Here is an 8,289-nt window from a genome sequence, read left to right on the forward strand (position 1 = left end):
AGCCCAGTTATCTGATCCCTTAAGGAAAAACGCTCTCCGCTAAAGACCCATCACTGGAGTCTCAACAAATTTATGGCAATTCTTTCAGCGTGCTTCTTCTGGCAAGATAACTGTGTACAATTTGTAGTAGTAAACAATTGTTTTAATGACTTAGTAGCCTGTGATTATATTTGTGAATAAGCATTTCATGTTCATTTTAACCGGTTTACTTACCGTGAAAATTGGTTTACTTACCGTAAAAATTAAAGGTGTTAAGGATCAGCCTCGCTTGCTCCGGAGCTTTTGAATTAGAAACGTTAATGAGAACGCAGTCTTCACGGGCTAAGTTCGGCATGCCAAAAAATTAAATGTTCATCATGTGGTCGGCAAGAAGGTTGGGCATACCATCGACAACTTTCACGGTACGAGACAGATTGGGGCGCACAAGCATTTCGTCAGCTTTCTACACCTCCGGAGCAGAGAAAGGTCTATAAAACCTTTTTCATGGAGAGAAGAATCACTTTTTGCTGTTGGGCGGAGGTACAAAAGCTGGCTTTTGTCTCTGTGCCGGTTCAGAATTGTGGTGCTGTTGAGCCCAGGGCAGCAGCCGCAGCCACCACAATGAATAGCCAGAAAGCCGTTGGTCTTGTTCCGAACATAATTGTCGTGCTCTCAGAGACAGTCATTGAGGCACCTACCTGTCTGGTTGATGTGGCAGGCTTCACACGGCAAAGGGACTCTGTAGACTACCCCCCTGCACACATTCCAGAAACTGATTACGATGCCTTACCTGGCATCCAACTTCGCGTCTCGTGACCAGACTGCTCCTCTATGAGAGCGAGGCTAACTTGTGAGGGGCCGAAAAAGGCACATGGACACCAACGTGTCGGCCGATCTTTTTCAACCTGTGTGGCAAAAGCTGATGTTTGTAAGAAATGACCGCAACTTTTTTGTGTCTGCCCATGCTTTCCTGTACGCCATTATCTGTAGCACGTCGTACGTGCCCCTGAGCTCTGTAGATTGTAGATGCTTTCGGCGACAGCAACCAGCAATGTCGCAGCACAGCCAGCCTTTCCAAGACAAGCCACAGTGCAGCGGGAAATGTGCGTGCAGAGAATCGGTGCCTGCTAAAGATATCCCATTCCCCCCCCCCCCAAATTTCTCAAACTAAATTGCTTTCTCGCTTTCTTTGTGAATGCCTGGTAGGCATTCACAAAGAAAGGCGAGTTCTGGGAATGTGGCACCTTCATAATAAAAAAGTAACGAGTAATGTGGCACCTCACGTTACCGAAAAAAGTTAACAGAAGTACATTACTCTTTACAGTTCCGAAATTGTAATGAGTATGTTACTAAGTCACTGAAAAAAGTAATGTGTTACCGGTAACGGCGTTACCTGTAACGCGTTACCGCCAACACTGCTCTGGTTGCGACTTCACAAAGTGTCACTTTTCATCGCTGCGAGTCGACAGCCCAACCGCAATCACGCCCTTCGAAATTAATCTGCATGCAGTAAAGGGAATCCAGAGTATTGGAAAGGGAGTGACTGCACTTGCATACTTTTGTGCAACCATGAACATCTCTTACCGTAGCCTTCACCACAAAACTTTCAGAGGACACATGGACACTACAGTGGATGCCTGCCAAGCAGCAGCTATAGCCACAGAAAAGGCAAGTGTAGAGGTGGTGAAGGGCTTATACAGAGACTTCCTCAGCCCAGTTGGAAATGTTGATGTAATTTTCAATGGCACTTGGAAGATCAGTGAACACGAGTCCAACATTGGTGTTGGGTGTAATAATGAACTTTACACCAGCCTAGTCCCAGACCACGTAGTGCTGTCCAAGCACTGCCGTAGCTGCCAGGCGGCACCTGATCCGAGTGATGTTGGCTACGGTTACTGGGAAGTCAACCTCAAGTGCCTAATAAATATAGACTGCAATGCCAGTCAAATGAAGGTTGAGGCAGCCCTCATTTTGTTCAGGCACTCTCTCGAAAAGAACAGGCTGCGCTATAAAACCATCCTGTCGGACAGTGACAGCCGCATATTCCACACGCTTACAGGAGAGAGTATCTATGGCAACACTGATATTGAAAAAATAAGACTGCCTAAACCACGTCCACAAGAGGATGGGGGCTGTTCTTCATACCTTGTTGGAGAAGAAAGCGCAAGGCGAATCCCTTGGTGGAAAGGGGAGACTCGCACAGGACAAAAAGAAGAATGCGGCGCCTGTAATGAAGGAGCTTTGTGAACAGCCGAATGATCTCCATAGCCCAGAGCACGGAGGATGCGGCTCCGGCCCACTTTTCGCGGCGCAGCCCGATGAAAGTGCAAATTTTGCAGGTGAGCGTGAGCAAAGTGCCCCAAATTTGTCAACAAAGGCTGTTTCCTCGCCCTTCGGAACGTTGTTTGATGGCCCACTGGAGTCCTGCCTTCCATCGAAAACATGGGATTTTCACGGGATTGAATTTGGCCAATCAAAAAGCGTCGTCTTTTCCCAGTTAAAGTGCGTGAAAATCGCCGGTGAAGGTGCGTCAAAATCACCACATGTCGACCAGCCAGGCGCAACTGCGTCATATTCTTCAGGAGTCGCAAGCTTTACATCATCATTGGTGGCACCAAGAATTGTGGAGATCGACGCGAGTATGAACATGAAGACGGTGCTCCTAGGAAAGGCAGTGCTGGTAGAAAAGATTCAGCATTCAGGCCCCGTATCCACAGTTGCAAATATCAGAGACCTCCTGAAGCATGTAGAAGAAATCAGGCTCTGTGCTGGAGGGCCAAGTACGCTTGTGAAGCCAAAAAGTTCATTTGTTGACATGTACGACAAATGGCGGCACAACAGCTGCCAAGTCATACTCAACACGGACGCATCCGTTTGCCAAAAATGCACCAGCCTTTCAGACACCTTGCGAATACACCAAAAAAGAAAACTGGTGAAAAAACGCAAAGGGAAGTCTCAGGGTTTGCGCACTTTGCCATGGCAGCAAAACAAAAACAAGATAGCAGCCCTGCGACGTGCTAATTATGCTTTGAAGAGATCGAAAAGTCGCCTTCTCAAGAGGTTCAAGAACCTTTCTGCAGAACTTAAGCAAGCTCGTCAACGCATTGAAACGCTTTCCGAGGAAGAGCTTGATGTCAAACTTAGTCAAATGAATCTTCCAAGCGCACAACTAACCTCAGTCAAAGAGTGCGTTTCAGCAGCCCGATTTCAGAATAGGAAAAGCCGGCGTTACACAGAAGACTGGCTTTTGATGTGCCTCCTATTGCACATCCGCAGCCCTGCAGCATACTCTTTCCTTCGTGGCAATGATGTGCTACCTTTACCATGTGTAACAACAATTCGGAGGTACTTGAGCTTGGTTAGGGCAAAATGCGGATTTGACAGCCGATTTTTCGCTGCCCTCAAGAAGAAGTTGGCTACGAAGAACGATTTTCAGAGGCACGGTATCCTTGTATTTGATGAAATGCAAGTACGCAAGGAAGTGAGAGTGCATTCCAAGACAATGACCTATAGTGGCTACAGTGATTTTGGGAACATTGAAGGCAGCACCACTAATGAACTTGCCGACCACGGACTTGTTTTTACTTTTCGTGCGTTTGGAGACGATTACCCTCAACCAATTGCAGCTTTTGCAAGCAAAGGGCCCACTAAGGGCACAACACTCGCCCAGCTGGTTCTGAAAGCGATTTTTTTGCTAGAGGAGGCTGGGGCCTTCGTGGATGCACTCGTGTGTGATGGTGCAAGCACAAATCGCTCCATGTGGAGGGAGTTTGGAATAAGTGGATCGCTGCAGCACACTAGGCACTCCTTTGTACACCCAGCAGACGACACAAGTAGTGCTTATGTCTTTTCAGATGCGCCGCATCTGATGAAGTGTGTGCGTAATTGTCTTCACGCCCAAAAGGTGCTTTGTTTTAATGGTTAGCGTGCTCATTCGGCCCATTACGATAAGCTATTTGTTGAGGATGGGAAGCAACCTGCCCATCTGCGTGTCTGCCCTAAGATAACTTTTGCGCACATCAACCCTACAAACACTGAAAAGATGCGTGTGAAGCTGGCCACAAAAATTTTTAGCCGAAGCGTAGCAGATGGCCTAGAATTCTACTCAACTAGGGGAACAGATGGCCTTCAAAATGTTAAAGGGACAGCGCAGTTCACAAAAAAGTTCAATGACCTCTTTGACGCTCTGAACAGGAACCATCCCAAGGAGGGAATTACAAACGGAAGCAAGGATTTAAGGGTTCTTGCTTCCTTCCTGCATTGGCTAAATATGTGGGAAAAGAAGGCCGCATCAGGCAAGATAGCCCGAGCAAGCTTCTTAACCGAACAGACAGCTGAAGGCCTTCGTGTGACAGTTTTCTCAACACTGGAGCTGTCAAGATAACTCCTAAAATCTGCGGCTTTAAGTATGTTTTGACGGGGAAGTTTAATCAGGATGTGCTAGAGCGGTTTTTTGGCATCATTCGCCATGTAGAAGGTCAGAATTAGCACCCTTCTATGCCCACTTTCCTTCAACTTTATAATATGCTGTCCATCTATAGCCTAATGAAGCCACCGAAATTTGGAAATTGCGGACTTCAGGGTAGCCAAAAACGCTGTGCACTAACACTGACAGACCTAAAGCTTGCTTTCCAAGAAGCTGGTGCACAGACGACAAAGCTCAAGGAGCTGAAAGAAAAACTAGATGCATTAGTTTCAGCAAAAGTGGAATGTGAGGATGTTTTTGATCATGTTTATGAAATTCCAGGGACTTCTGAGTGCATTGTTTATTACCTTGCAGGGTTCATGTGTAGGAAACTTCTTCGGAACACGGTCTGCCTCGTATGTCGAGGAGGCCTGGTTGAAGAAAGTGAAGTGCACAAACAACCGGAAGGAGCTCTTGTTTTGTGAAAAACCAGAGGTGGCCTTCTGCACCCGAAGCGTCATATTTTCCACTTTCTTCAAGCCGCAAAAGCCCACTTTCATAGGCATGAGGCTGACAAGAATGTTAATGAACTCACTGCCGAGAGTGTTCTTGAAGAGCAAAAATTTTCATTTCCTTGTGCAAACCACAAAGAAGAAATCATGGCTACCTTGCTACATGGTTACGTTGCCATGAGAATGAGGCAGTTTTGCAAACAGAGGCTACTTCAAATGAAGAACAAAGCTCAGCAACTGCGCAAGCTTGCCAAGCTGACGTAACTTGGTGGATTGTACTGTGTGCAATTGCCGAAGCAGTGTTTGTTACACGCCTGTTTTCCACAAAGAGGGGAAGGACGTGAGTAGAAGTTCTTGTGTTTTCTAGTTCATTGTGCTGTAATGTGTAAATTCTGATGTCTTTAATAAAAAAAGTGAAAATAATTGTGTAAATTCTGATGTCTTTAATAAAGAAGTGAAAATGATTGTTTTTTTATGGGGCTACGGCGCCGAAAGTCGAAAGTACCCGAGTTATGAGGCGCGCCGTAGTGGAAGATAGCTTCGTATTAATTTTGACCACCTGGGGATGGTTAACGTGCCCGGAATCTCGAACAGACGGGTGTTCTTGCTTTTCACTTCCATCATAAAAGCAGCGGGGAATCGCGTCCGTGGGCTCAGCAGCACAATGCCATAGCCACGAAGCTACCGTGGCGGTTAGCGGAGAAATGCAGTCGCAAAAGTGATTGAGTTTTCAGTGGGGGGTCATCATTAGCTTCCTATTTTTATGCAACAGTAGTGCTTGCCTCTTAGGTGCGGTATAGCAGTGTTAGATTTAATCCCCTGCGCTACTGCTACATTTCTGTTGCAGGCGAAACGAAAATAGCGGCCGCATGCCGTGTGTACATAACATAGCGCCAGCTGATTGTGACCATCCCCGCTTTAAACGCTCGCGTTGCGTAGGAGACAGGTTTCCTTGCGATCTCCCGTGCTACATCGAATAGAGCAAAGACGCACATTACTTCTCACCCAGTCTACACAAGCCATCGATTGAGTTTATGATTGCTGCGCTTGCCTTTCACGGCCCCGACGGTCACGGGCAATGCATTGAGCCCAGCTACGATGGCCCCGACACAAGTGCTGCCACCTGCCGGAAGGAGCGGAAGCGCGACTGAATCGTCGGCGCCCTCACGGCCTTTGTTCACACACCTCTTATTATTCTTCCACCGTGGTCGTAACCCAGAGTCGCTATCGGCCAAGGTTTCCGTCAAACCTCAGAAAACGTGAGCGTCTTTACCGGCCTTTGAAACGACTATGGCGACACACCCAGCGTCGGCTACGGAATTTAGCTCCGAGAAATTTTCAGGCGAAGTTCAAGCGTGGAAGAGTCGGCCAATTCTATGCAGCCGAAGCCGCCCACCAGACACACTTATCGGAGATACCCCATCCACGTTGAAGTTTTGTCAAATGACCACAACAAAGCAGCCAACCCCACCCAAAAAACCTGTCAACAGCTCCGCGCGCACGCAGTCATGGCCGCGTGTCATGACCAAGAAAGACGCTGGGGCTCCAGCGCGCGGGTAGCTAGAGCAAGGAAGAGAAGGAGGAAATCATAATAAGAACAGGCTGCCCAACATACACGCGTTGTCTCTTGGTTCTGTCCGTCTCAGTGATTATTTATTTATTTATTCATTTGAGAATACCTCACAGGCCCCGAAAGAGGCATAGGGTGAGGGGAGTATCAGTACAATTCAATACATTGTAAAGGAAGATTTCCACAAAGTACAATTACAGGGCAGTAGAATAAAATAACATAGAATAAAATAACAAGTAGAAAAGAGATTAACAGATAACTGTACGTGCAAACGAGGAAAAAAATTATTTGCGCACGACATAGTAAGTATTGCGTGTGAGTAATATAATACGAAGTACAGCCACAATACACATTCACTCATTCGTTCACATTCACTTTATTTCCTTAAAGACCCCACAGGGGGGGTGTTACATAAGGGGTGGGTTGTACAACAAAGATACAAAAGCCACAGGTTAACATTGCAGATGCATTTACACACTTTGAATAAAACATGATGGACAGGTGATTGAAACAACATCGTGGGGAAGGTCATTCCATTCTTTGGTGGCGCGGCAGAGAAATGATGCAGAAAATGTTGAGGTGCCAGATCGGGGTCGGAAGACTTGAAGTGGATGGCCAGTGCGGGGAGAAATGCGTGCGGCGGGAGCGATGTAAGGTGGTTGGTGGAGTGAGCTGTGATACAACTTGTGGTACAGTGACAACGTAGCAATTCTTCGGCGAAGGGAAAGACTTAATAGACCGGATTCATTTTTAAGGGATGAAACACTGACATCGTAAGAATAAGAAGAATGAATGAAGCGAGCGGCACGATTTTGAACTGCTTCGATAGCGTTGATCAGATAAACTTGGTGAGGGCTCCAGATGGGTGATGCGTATTCTAGTTTGGACCGGATTAGCGACTGATAGGCCACAAGACGAACGTGATACGGTGAGTGACGTAGGTGACATTTTAGAAATCCTAATGATCGGTTGGCTGATGAAATCATGTTAGTGATATGCGTTCGCCAGGAAAGATCAGGGGTTAATGTTACACCAAGATACTTATAGGATACGGCTGTTTCGACTGGTATGTTAGCAATTTCATAGGAAAATTGCTAACACATTAAAACAGCCACCATAATACACATTAAAACAGCCACCATACAATTGCGTCATTGTAAAAAAACAAAAAAAATGTATGACAGTGGTATGAAAAGACAGACGCCATCAGTTTAAAAAGCGCCCTTACAATAGCTTATCAAAAAGAAGTTTTACTAATAAAAAATCAAGGATACTGAGCCAAATGTGTGGAAAAATGTTTGTTCAACTGAAGACAAAAAGCGTCATGGTCTCTAAGTGAAGCAATGTTGTCTGGTAAGCTGTTCCAGAGACGAATAGCACGAGATAGTGGGGAAAAATTGAATGATTGAGTCGCACCATATAGGCGGGCGTAACTGAGAGTGTTGTGCAATCTTCGCGATGTATAGACTTGATGATTCAAACAGGGTAGTGATAGGTCGTCAGAGTAAATGACCTTATGGAACAATGACAGCAATGCAATATTATGGCGGGTACTTAACGACGGTAATGATAGTTTACTTTTTATTTGCGTGATACTAGACAGGTTACTATAGTTGTGAGCAATGAAAGGGCTTGCTCTATTCTGAATGATTTCTAATGCTTCGATAAGGTATTGCTGATGTGGTGACCAAATCGGAGACGCATACTCAAGATGCGGTCGCACAAAAGTTAGATACGCAAGTTTTCGCAAGGGGGAGGGTGCACTATATAAAATATATATATGTAGCGAGAGAAACACTTATCAAAAGTATCAAGAATAATTC

Source organism: Rhipicephalus microplus, unplaced genomic scaffold (assembly GCF_043290135.1).
Source record: "Rhipicephalus microplus isolate Deutch F79 unplaced genomic scaffold, USDA_Rmic scaffold_34, whole genome shotgun sequence".
Lineage (NCBI taxonomy): Eukaryota > Metazoa > Arthropoda > Arachnida > Ixodida > Ixodidae > Rhipicephalus > Rhipicephalus microplus.